Source organism: Rutilus rutilus, assembly GCF_951802725.1.
Source record: "Rutilus rutilus genome assembly, chromosome: 10".
NCBI classification, from domain to species: domain Eukaryota; kingdom Metazoa; phylum Chordata; class Actinopteri; order Cypriniformes; family Leuciscidae; genus Rutilus; species Rutilus rutilus.
The window spans coordinates 18,257,355-18,270,679 of NC_140215.1; positions in this window are offsets into that span (position 1 = coordinate 18,257,355).

Below are 13,325 nucleotides of genomic sequence, written 5' to 3' on the forward strand. Positions count from 1 at the left end.
TCTAATCTTGACTTTACACGTATAATCGGAAAGGTTCCATATTTAGCGACTAGTTTTGGTAGGAGTGAGGTAAATTTGTTACAGGAGAACGCATAAAAAAAATAAAATAATAATAATAATAATTCAATATAATGTGGGTGTCACCCGGTGCTTATTTTTTGTATTATGCCTAAACAAAATCTCATAGGAACTTCAATTTCTGTGATATCAACTTTAAATTTGGAACGCAACTTTTTTTTAGACATATCCCTTGTGAAAAAGAAGTGTACTTAATTGTATTGAAAGCGTACTTTTTGTGTGCTTAAAATAATAAAAGTATACTTTTTAAAAAGTGCACTTGCAGATAATATAATATAATTAAAATTAAAGGGACTGTGTGTAGGAATTTCTCCCATCTAGTGGTGAAATTGTATTTTGCATTCAAACGAATAATGCTCTCCAGCGCCTCACTTTTTCAAATGCGCGTTGCATCTACGGTAGCCGTTATGTACTAAAAAGCTATGACAGGATGTCTTATAATAGCACTTCGAGTTTTTCTTCGGGTGAACAGGTTTGTTATTTAAAACAAACTGAAACTTGAAACAACGGAAAAAAGAATGTTACAGTATGAATTACTGACTGTGGAAAACATTAACTATGGTAATTAGTAGTAGGCTAATGCCTTCTTTATTCGTTATATTTTTCTAAGTACGTGCATTGTTAGATATCATCATCAGAGCCTTCTCTAACGTTACTTTACTCAATAGCTGCATGGGCGTCAGTTTGGTTTGAAATGTGCTGGGTACAGAGACCCATTCGGAAGTGCATTTTCAGAAGTGCTGGGTCATTTTTCGCAGGTCATGTTTTGAAATACGATGTCCTGTAGCTAAGATTACTAATGAAAATAAATCAAAATGTATACAAAAATGTGATGATGTCCGACTCGTTTTATGAAGAAGAAAGCCTTAAGTTTTCAAAAAGCATTAGACATATGACCCACTATTCTGCTTCAGAAACCATGTTGACAATATGACATGACGCGGTTTAATGTACCTAAACAATGATTACCAAATTTCTCTCTCATATTGCTCCTCATAACCACTGAAAACGGTCAAAAAATCGAACCTAAAGTCAAATTATTATGGATGTTATATGACACTAAGCGTTTCAGCTTCACATTGTCAGCAGAGCAGCAGAGCGGCTGTGGGTTGACTCCACACGGTTCTCATGGGCTTTATACTAACGTGAAAAAGCTTCATGTGGTTTAATGTACCCAAACAACGAGCACCAAATTTCTCTCTCATATTGCTCCTCAAACCACTGAAAACTGTCAAAAAATCGAACCCAAAGTCTAATAATTATGGACGTTATTTGAAAAAAGTGGTGGGTACAAAATGACTCATGACGAAATCTGGTGGGTACGCGTCCCCACGAAATCCCCCCGCAATCGACGCCAATGGCTGCTATTCATCAAAGAGCCTGTTTAACTTTTAACTATAAATGTTCTACTGTCTATATAATAAAGTACACAACCAAGCAATGAAAAAAAGCTTGTAATTAAGACCGTAACATTGACTTACCTGTCGAGAAGAAAGCAGGCAACTTCAGGGTCTCTTTTGAAAGCTTTCTCCTGCATTAGCTATCCCGACATTAACCCTTGTTTTTGTAATCTCCGGTTACGTTTCCTTTTACGGTCTATGTTGGACTTTTTCGACGACGAGGACTCATCCTGTGACTCAGCATATGTATGAATGAACGGTGTATAAATAACCGTGCAGTGCAGCCTTTTAAACTTGCCAGGGCAGTGACAAGCGCCTCTCACTGCTCTGCTCCTCCGCTTCTGCTGGTTTCAGTCACGTGACGCTGGTTTTGAACGAAAACGCGTTGAAACGCGTTGGCCTAGTACTTTTTGTCCCTCTCTGCTATTATAGTTTTTCAAGATGGCGGAACTACATGGAAGCCTCCGTGGACCTACCCGTCCCATGTATATAAAGATAATAAATTCTTCGTTTACGAGGATTAGTCTGATCATTGGCATAGGTATTTGTACACCATTGAGGGCATATTTATTAATAAAAATATTGATTTTAGATAATAAAATACCTAAAAAGCTACACATAGTCCCTTTAAGAATATGGATGCTTGTTTCCGACACTGAATACAAAATAAAAAAAAATACTTTTTTCAATTCAAATCGATTGTCGAGTTCACGCACATAGGTTTAGTACCTATGATCACGCGCGTGAACTCGACAATCGACTACTGTGGACTTCGACCAAAAATAGGATGTAAATACAGGTATGTGGCTGAATAAACATCACTTTTTATATATTTCTTTCACATCTACTGCAGTCAGATTCACCCGCTTTCACTCAGAAGGAATCACTCACATGATCTGTGCACTTGTAATGACACATCAAGGATGTTAAGAGGCTAAAAGCAGGTTTAAATATTGCCCCATTGAAGTCAACAGGGTGCAAATTTTAAAACGAGGATAACACGGTGTAGGCAACACCGATTTTTGTCGTTGTTCTCTGTACTGACAGCACTCCAAATGTACAAAAAAATTAGCTCAATGTTAAAATTGACCGGAGTTCTTCTTTAAATCTCTATGGAGCAGTATCAGACTCACATTCTGACTAGAATATGAGTATGACGAAGTCAGGCTACACATCACACATTCATCAAACGTTAGCAGTCAAAAGTTTACGTACGCTTTGCAGAATAAACTGCTTCATCAGCGTAGTACTCAATAAAAAGAGAACATATATACATTTTTGTGATCCCTCTTATTGCTAAAATTATTAACATTTTGCAGGTACTGCAAGGTGTATATAAACTTTAAAGCGCAACTGTATATCTATCAATTTAATTTATTTGAGCCAAATATAATAATGGACTGGATCTGTTTTATAAACAAATGTTTTCCTTCTGTTTTCTTTTTTTTTTTTCTCAAGGTATTTTTTCTGACTTAACCTGCCTCTTTGGAACATTTCCATTCACATTTACTTTGGAGAGCACCTGGGACATTGACAAAATTTGGTGACAAATGATTTTGGTTTTCTTGTTTTTGTGCCTTTGGATTTCTTCAGTTTTTGTTTTGTTTTTAGACAAACTTATATTCACTGTAATGCTGGAGTAAGCATTTTGTCCTGTTTAATGTTGGTGCTATGTAAAGGTTTAAGAGCTAAAATTAACAAGGTTCGGTAACACTTTAATTAGATTTCATTTGTTAATATTAGTTTATGTATTAGCCAACATGATCTAACAATGAGCTTTTTTTTTTTTTTTACAGTATTTATTCATCTTTGTTAATATTAGTTAATTAAAATATAGTTTAAGTTAGTTCATACAATTTATAGTCATTGTTCATGTGAGTTCACAGTGCACTAACTAATTTTAATACACAACTTTTTCATATAATAATACATTATTAAATGTTGAAATTAACATTAACTAAGACTAATAAATGCTTATTCATTCTTATTTCATGTTAACTGAAGTAGTTAACTAATAATACCTTTTTGTAAAGCATTACCTGTTTGAATCTTAGTGTTGTACATGGAATGATACTTTTCGTCCCATTTTGTTCACATTATTAATTCATGGGTTGTGTGTTTGAGGTACTGTGTGTTTGCTTCTAAAATGATGTGTGTACTGGTAATCCCTAGGTTATGGGGACCAAATTACCCCAAAAGTATAGTAATACCAGTAAATTACATGGAAACAATCTTATAAATCCATACAGAATGATGTTTTCTGAAAATGCTAAATGTTTTCTGTGATGTTTAGGTTTAGGTACCTTTGTATGAGGGAGAAAATGATTGTGCACTGCATAATAAGCATCATTGTCCTACAGACTCTTTATAAATGAGATTTAAAGGGATAGTTAACTTTAAAATGAAAATTGTCATCATACTCGCCCTCAAGTTGTTTCAAACCTGTATGAATTTATTTCTTCTGCTGAACACAGGAAGATATTTAAAAAATTGTCAGTAACCAAACGGTTAACTGGTCCCATTGACTTCCATAGTATATATTTTTTCCTACTATGGAAGTCAATGGGACCAGTTAACTGGTTGGTTACTGACATTCTTTAAAGTTTTGTAACTGTTTTATGTATAGTGTTTCTTTGGTTTTTCTTTTGCATCAACAGAAAGGTTATGTATTTATTTGAGAGATTTTGTCAGTAAATGTAGAGGGTTTTAAATTGAATTTGTGTTGATTGTAACTAGGTTATAATTTTTTTTTATTTTTTTTTATTTGAAATAAATTGCAACTATATTATAATTTTTTTTAATTACAAATGTATTTAATTATATAATAGAGTACATGTATATTACATTAAAGTATATTTTAGTCCACATTAATTGCTTTTCAGTATATTTGGAAGTATACTTTTATCATATTTCAAAGTTCATATAAACATTTATTAAAGTCCCACTTAAGTTCCAAAAAAGCACTCTTAATTTCAACTAATTGCATTTAATTTGAGCTTAATCTGTGACACATTTGAAATCAATTACATATAATATGCAATACGTTTGTCGAAAACATTACACTTAATTCACATTTAAGTGTATTGTTAACTGACATTAAAGTATATTTTAGTTCACATTAATTGCTTGTCAGTTCATTAAACTACACTTTAACTATATTTTAAATACACTTTTTGCAATTATGAAAGTACTTATTAAATATGTATTAAAGTCCCATTTATGTTTAAAAAAAGCATTCAAAAGTTCAACTAATTGCATTTAATATGAACTTAATTTGTGATACATTTGAAATTAAATACAAATAAAATGCACTTAAGCGGTGAAAACATTACATTTAATTCACACTTAAGTGTATTGTTAACTGACATTAATGTACATTTTAGTTCACATTAATTGCTCGTCAGTGCATTGAGCAGTGCACTTTAAATCAATTTTAAAGACACTAGAAGCAATTATGAAAGTAAATATAAAGTTGTATTAAAGTCCCATTTAAGTGGTACCAAAAAATCACTCTTAATGACAACTTATTCCATTTTATTTCAACTTAATATGTGATATATTTTAAATCAATTATACTTAATGTGCATTCAGTGCACCGAAAACATTGCATTTAAGTCACACTTAAGTGTATACATTTAAAGTATATTATTTGTATAATAAGTACACTTTATAAAAGTACACTAAAGATGCCTTGGATTGTAGCAATTTTAGAGTACATTTTTACTTTGTTTTAATTTAATTTAACTTTGTTTTTAATTGTATTATTTTGTAAAATATATATTTTGTATAAAATGTTTAGTACAGTACATTTGCTTTACAGTGAACTTAAACTTCTATAACATTTTCACACTTTTATTTTTTGAAGTGCTTTCACTTCAGCGATAATCTGCTGTGTGTCTTCTTTGAAAAGAGACGCACCTTAGGTCTGTATTCCTTTTTGTTCTTCTATTTCTGAAGATGTCTATTGCCCTTTGCAGTCTTTGTTCTTATCTGCTCGAGCACTGAGCATCTCCATGGTTATGAGCCTGTGATAGGTCAAAAAAGAGGCAACAATGTGATTATCGTTTGGTTATCTCATTCCCTATTGAATGCATTGTAAGCGACAAAGCCTTTCCATGGCAACAACTGGCTGTGAGTGGCAGCGAGTTTGTTGATATCTGAGTAGAACGCAGAGCTGGAGGGCTAGTGCTGATGTCCTGTCCAGTGACCTGGAGTTGTTTTGAGGGTCTGCAGTGCAACAGCTCATGCATGCTTCCTATGACTGTATTACCGTTATGAGTATTTAACTGGAACTTCAAAAGACTAATGTATGGATGGTGTCCATTTACATTGTGTAAGAAGCAACACATAAACAATATTCAATCAATGTGTTTGGTATATCAGTGCCATCACTGACAAATAAAAAAAACATAATTCCTTAAATCAGAAATACAGCTGCCATTTAATAATCATGGTACAGCATCACTGTATCACCAAATGTCAACAAAAATACTGTTATAGCTGAGAAATGAGGCAAGAAAAGCATGCAACTGAAAATGGGATGTTAATATTTGCATAACTTATTAACTACTGCACCTCAGCAACTTCACTCTCAGAAAAAAAGGTACGAAAGCTGTCATTGGGACAGTACCCTTCAAAAGGGTTCTACTATGTACCATTTAGGTACTAATATACACTTTTGGAACTAATTATGTACACTTTTGGTACCAATATGTACCTTTGAGGGACTAATATGCACTCTTTAGGTACAAAGGTGTACCTTTTGAAAAGGTACCGGCACAGTTACAGCTTTTGTACCTTTTTTGTGCTGCTAATGAACCGAGCAGAATAAAGACAGAAGGCATTCTGTCATTGCACTGAGATTATTATTCGCAAATATTCCCATCATTTAAATGTTGAAGTAGAGGACTGAACCTGTAGAGAGTCATCATGGATGACCATAAGTGCTTTAGAGCAAAATATTTCAACAAAGCTAGTTAAATATTAATAAATTTCTTCCTCCATGTCTGACTTAATAAATCTGATCGATTTGTTTATTTATTTTTGCATGCATGCAATGTGTAATATACTTCTTCTGTATTGAAAATAATTCAAAGGTCATTTCAATCTTCCCCTTGTTTGCTAAAGAACCAGCTTGCATGTGTGTGTGTGTAAACATTTAATGTGTAAAACTATGAGTAGTGCTCATTAGAAGGTGAGATCTTATTGGAAGTGAGCTATTGATAGTCCACATCTGACAGGTTCATTTTTTACCAGAGGCTCATGTTTATGGTCAACACTTTTCATTTCACACCACATGCCGTACTCACACATTCACATGTAAACATTTATTCTACAAGACATGACTGCCAGGTTAGATGTACTACAAAAGGAAGATAAGTGGCACAGTGCTGGGGGTAATGAGACAGTTCAAATGTAAATGGAAGTGTGAGAGGAGAAAGAGAGAAAACTAATGCACAACTAATGCATGTTTGTGTGAGAGAAGATGGATAGATGGATAAATGAATAGGGAGAGGGACAGATAGACATTTATATAAATAGATAGATAGATAGATATATAGATAGAGATAGATAGATAGATAGATAGATAGATAGATAGATAGATAGATAGATAGATATAGAGGGATAGGTAGACATTAAGATATAGATGTATGGAATGATAGATGCACTGATGGATGGATGGATAGACAGATAGAGGGTTAGATTTAGTTGGATGGATGATGAATGGATGGATGGATGGATAGAGGGATAGATATTAGGGATGTTACGGTTCAAATTACTCACGGATCGGTTTGAATCACGGTTTTAGGGTCACGGATTCCGTATAGTTCGATATGTGTTATGTTCAGAGAAAAAAGACTACTGTCAAATAAAAAATAAAGAAAATAAGAACAAATAATCAAACTACAAGGAACAGCATTAATAAATACAATAGATCAAAGAAAAAAAAGAAGAAAAAAATAGTGCTTTTTAGGTTATTTGGGAATCTAACACATTAGTTTTCAGGTACAGAAATTGAATAAAGTAATCAAATGTAAAATAACATTGCGTATAATCTTCTTCACTGTAAAAATTAAATAGAGATTGATCATTATTAAAATTAATAAAGCTATTGAGTCAAGAGCAGTGAGTGATTTCCTTGTCTTTTGTTGTTTGATTAACATTAAAAACAGACAGCAGGAATATTAGGCTGTCACTTTAAGACATAATGCACGGATCCAGTACACTGATACACATGCGTTGTCTTTCTCGACTGTTTACGTTCACTTAAGACATAACCTACTAAGTCTGCTAGGATACTCACCAAGATGAGCATGTTGACAATTTTTGTGTAAATTTGTCCATTCAAGAGCAAGACTTGAAAGAAAACGTACTTGGTTACTTTCGTAACCTCGGTTCCCTTAGAGATAAGGGAACGAGTACTGCGTTGCAAACGCTATGGGAAAACTCCTTTCTCGAGAATATTGAAGCCTTTATTTTAAAACGCATTGCAGCTGCACAGCAGAGAGCATAACAGCTCGATAGAGCGAGCTGATAAGCTGTGCTGCGGTAACTGCACGAACCTATGGCGAATCCGCAAAGGTAAACAGTCCAGTCAGAGCGCTTGGCACCTTGCCAACCTGAGCACGCCAAAATAGGCGTGGCTGAAGAGTATAAATTCAGAGAAAATTCGCCATATGACAGGTTTAATCGACTGAAGCGAAGCACCTGATTTAAGTGAAATAGCACGGCAGGCAACGCAGTACTCGTTCCCTTATCTCTAAGGGAACCGAGGTTACGAAAGTAACCGAGTACGTTCCCTTACGAGAACGGTTATCTCGTACTGCGTTGCAAACAGTATGGGAACCCAATTTAAAACGCTGTGCTATTCGCCGTTGACTACTCTGAATATGTCCGGGGAGACCCGGGACTGATAACAGAGTAGTCTAAATATCATAGACCAGAATGACGGGCCTTAAATGATGTACACTGTATATAGTGAAGCACAAGGGTCACTAAGTCACACATAGGTCTGGGTCGGGAGAGCCAGGGCCCTAAATGGAGAGAATTCGTGCCTGTAAGGCGGGGACCTCTAGGTTATAGAACCTTGCAAATGTAGACGGGGCGGACCAGCCAGCCGCCGCACAAATGTCTTCAATGGGGATCCCGCTGGACCATGCCCACGAGGAGGCAATGCCTCTTGTGGAATGAGCTTTTACACCTATGGGACACGAAAGGCCCAGAGAGGTGTAGGCCAGAGAGATGGCATCTACAATCCATCTTGACAGTGTGAGTTTCGTGACTGGCCCTTGGTGCGGCCCCCGAAACAGACAAAGAGCTGTTCAGACTGTCTGAAAGAGGCAGAACGCTCCAGATATATTCTCAGAGCTCTGACAGGGCAGAGCGTGAGGGCATCGCTATCTTCTTCCGACACGGGAAGAGCTGATAGGGAAATAACCTGGGCTCTGAACGGAGTTAAGAGCACCTTCGGTACATATCCGTGTCTTGGTTTAAGGACGACTTTGGAGTCATTAGGCCTGAACTCAAGACAAGTCCCCAACTCTTTTAACTGACGCTAGTGCTAGCAGCAGAGCGGTCTTAAGAGAGAGGGATTTCAGATCAGCTGACTGAAGCGGCACGAAGGGAGGTCCCTTAAGAGCCCGTAGAACCAGGGAAAGGTCCCAGGCCGGCACCGAAGGAGGCCGCGGCGGGTTAAGTCTCCTGGCTCCTTTAAGGAAGCGAACAATGAGGTCGCTTTTACCCAAGGAAGAGCCAGCCACCGGTGAGTGAAAAGCTGCAATAGCTGCTACATACACTGAGAGTGGAGGGGGAGCATCCCGCATCCAACAGCTCTTGGAGAAATGTACCCTTGTGCCCTTGATACTTCAAAGTTAAGTGGGACGAGGTTCCGAGCTAGACACCAGCTGGAGAAAACTGGCCATTTGAGGTGGTAGAGGCGTCTCGTGGACTGAGCTCTTGCCTCCATTATGGTGTTTAGGACCCCTTCTGGGAGGCCCTGGGGTACCCGTTCAGGGGCCATACATGGAGGGCCCACAAGTCGGGACGGGGGTGCCAGATTGTCCCGTTCGCCTGCCTGAGGTGGTCGCTCCTCAGCGGGATCGGCCACTCCATCAGCTCTGGGAACCAAATCTGGGTTCGCCAGAGGGGGGCTACGAGAAGGACTGCGCACTTGGTGTTCCTGATCCGTTCGATGACCTGAGGGAGCATCGAGACCGGAGGAAATGCATAAAGGGGGAGGCTGGGCCAATCGTGGGACAAAAGCACCGTCCGGGGGTTGTGAGACCTGAGGCCGCCCTGGCGATTTATGTAGGACACCATGGCCATGTTGTCCGTACGGACCAAGACGTGGTGTCCCGCCAGATATGGGAGGAAGGTTTTTAGGGCTAGATGAACTGCTGTCATTTCGAGGCAGTTTATGTGTAGGCGTTTCTCCGAGCTTGACCAGAGGCCGGAGGCAGGCCTGCCCTCGTACAGGGCTCCCCAACCGAGGTTGGAAGCGTCTGTTGAGATAACCCTCCTCTCTGAAACCAAACCCATGTTCACACCCTGCTGGTACCAGCTGGTGTTCCTCCAGGGGGCCAGAGCTCTGGTACAGCGCTGGTTTACCCTGATGTTCATGAGGCCCAAACGCCACGCATGGGCTGGAATTTGCGGTCTTAGCCATAGCTGAAGGGGGCGCATACGCAGTAGACCTAATTGGAGTACTGAAGACGCCGAAGCCATAAGGCCCAAAACCCTTTGAAACGTTCTGAGGGGTACATAGGAGCCCGCTTTGAACGATGCGGCGAGCCGCTGTATTGTTAGAGCCCGGCCCGGCGTGGGCCATGCTCTCATTTGAACAGAATCGAAAACTGTTCCCAGGAACGTGATCCGTTGGCTGGGGGACAGCACACTCTTGACAAAGTTTACCCTGAGCCCGAGGCTTTCTAGATGGCCAAGGAGCCAGGCTTTGTGAGTGTGGGACTCCGCCTCTGACTGAGTCAGTATGAGCTAGTCGTCGAGGTAGTTCAGGATGCGCATTCCCCGCTGTCTCAGGGGGGAGAGAGCCGCATCCATGCACTTCGTGAATGTACGAGGCGCTAGAGCCAGTCCAAATGGTAGGACTGTGTACTGATATATCTGCCCCTCGAAGGCGAATCTTAAGAATGGCCTGTGATGGGGGTTTACTTGGATGTGAAAGTAAGCGTCTTTTAGATCTACTGAAAATAACCAATCTCCTGGGCGGATCTGCGCTAGGATGTGTTTGGTCGTGAGCATCCTGAATGGCCGTACCATGAGGGCCTTGTTCAGGTGTCTGAGATCTAAAATGGGTCTTAGACCGCCGTCTTTCTTCGGAACGAGAAAGTAACGGCTGTAAAGGCCCGACTCGCTTTGTGATGTGGGGACTATCTTGATCACGCCTTTTGCTAGCAGACTCGCCACTTCGGAGCGGAGGACATGAGCCATAGTGCTCCCTACCGAAGTGTAAGTTATAGCGCGAAAGCGCAGAGGCCTGCGGGCGAACTGAAGTGAGTACCCGTTCATTATGGTATTCATCACCCAATCTGACACATCGGGGATGGCTTGCCAAGCCAGAGCCTGATAAGCCAGAGGCTGAATCATTTCTGAAGGCGAAGCGCTTTGCGAAGCCGCTGACGGAATGGCCGAAGAGACCTGTTTTGGAGACGGGTGAGTCGAGGAAGGTGGTCTTGTCCGCGTCCTTGATCTCAGTTAAATTCAGCCACAAGTGGCGCTCCAGAACAACCAGGCTGGCCATGTTGCGATGGCCTGAGCAGTGGTCTTGGTGGCCCGTAGTGCCAGGTCCGTAGCACTGCGGAGATCTTTGAAGGCGTCCGGATCGGGTCCTGACTCGTCCATGGCACGGAGGAGTTTGGCTTGGAACACCTGGAGGATCGCCATGGTGTGCAATGCAGAGGCGACCGGCCATAGCGGAAGTAGTCTTGCACGGCTTAGACGGGTGCGTCGCTTTCGTTCTCCAACTGCCTGCAGTGGGAGGGCACAGATTAGCGGCGACCGCTTCCTCTAGCGGGGGAGCTTTACATAACCCTTCTCTTCAGCGGCGTCAACGGATGAGAGCGTAGCATAAGCAGAAGAGCGCATTCGCACTGAAAAGGGCGCGCGCCAGGATTTAGTAAGCTCGCTGTGGACCTCGGGGAAGAACGGAGCGGCACGCTGGGGAGGAGAAGTGTCAGAAGGTGTGGGGGCGAGGCATGCGGGGACGGACCCGGTGTGCACGCGCTCAAATCACCGCGCTCGTGGATCCTCTGTCGCGCCGCTTCTTCCTTCGAGGCTCGATGGGCGCCGGGGACGGAAGATGGGCGGGCCCGCTCTCTGATGTAGCGAGAGCGAGCCTGGATCGAAGCGCTGAGACCGGCATGCTGTCACAGGAACGGCAGCCGCCTTTAGTGAGTGCTGCCTCGGCGTGCTCAGGACCGAGGCAGACAGCACACTGGGTGTGTCTGTCCCAGGGTTATTATAGTTTTGCATTTTTCATCAGTTTTTATTTTTATTTCGTTTTGACTTTTTGTTTTCAAATTCAGTTTAGTTTTAATTCGTTTTTAAAGTGGGTTTGCTAGTTTAGTTTAGTTTTTATTTTTAGAAAATGCTTAGTTTTAGTTTAGTTTTTATTAGTTTTAGTGTTAGTTTTAGTCTTTTTTTGTAATTTGGGTTATTTGTCAGGGGCAAGATTCAAAAAGGTCAGAAAAAGTATTGTGTAATAATAACTCAACAAAAATATTATACAATTTTAGAAAAAAATTCACACCCCATTGAAATTCCTTTACCTCTTACAAAATCCACACGCCGTACCAGAAATCTACACATCTTCTACAGAATTCAGACCCTATAGCTACAAATACCACAGCTGTACAATTTTCACACTCTATACTAAATTTACCCTATACAGCCAATAGCCTACTCATCTGGAGTGAAGCAGCAAACATTCAGTGTAAAAGTAAAAAAATGACATAACATTATTTAATATTTGAATCACAGCTTATACTGTTTTGACATCGACAACCACAACCAAAAAGTGCATTTTACCTCAAACTTGCGACTAGTTAACTTTCTAAAGAAGGCGCAATCGCTTCTCGGGTCGACATTAACACACTGAATTATATTCAGAATTTTATATATTTTTATACCACTTTTGAATGTGTGATTGTGTAAAGGTGTTCACGAGATAGAGATACCAACCTTTCGCGAACTTGCTTTCAACGTCGGTCGAACGAACACACGTTCTCATGGAGACGCGGTGTGCACGGAGGGGAGGGGCTGTGTGTGTGTGTGTGTGTGTGCGCGCGCATGTGAGAGACGCATGAGTGACAGAGAGACGCATGGGGAAAGGAAATGCAGCTGAACGATTACGCTGCGTGTTTTAAAAAGCGTTAAAAAATTAAAGACCTTGACAAAGACGAAAACTAAGGACATTTACTCTATAATTTTATTTTATTTTAGTTAGTTTTGCCAAACACACATTACAGTTTTAGTTAGTTATCGTTTTTTTGTAATGCCTCGTTTTTATTTTTATTTCAGTTAACGACAATGTTTTTTCCCACCTAGTTTTCGTTTTTTCGTTCGTTTTCGTTAACGATTATAACCTTGGTCTGTCCGACACATGGAGGGGAATCCCGCAGGATTCGCAGACGGGGAGCGGCATTTGCAACAACGCGCTCTGCTCTTTTAGACGGAGAAAGCTTTAAAGGATATGCTCGTCGGATGCCACAGGGAAACGATCAGCTGGCGAGATGATGCCGGCGCTGAAGCTGTTCCGCTGAAGAGGCTGTTCCACGACGAGAAGGCTTCTTTTCCGGAGAGGTCAGCGAAAACGAGGTGAGAAACAGAGCT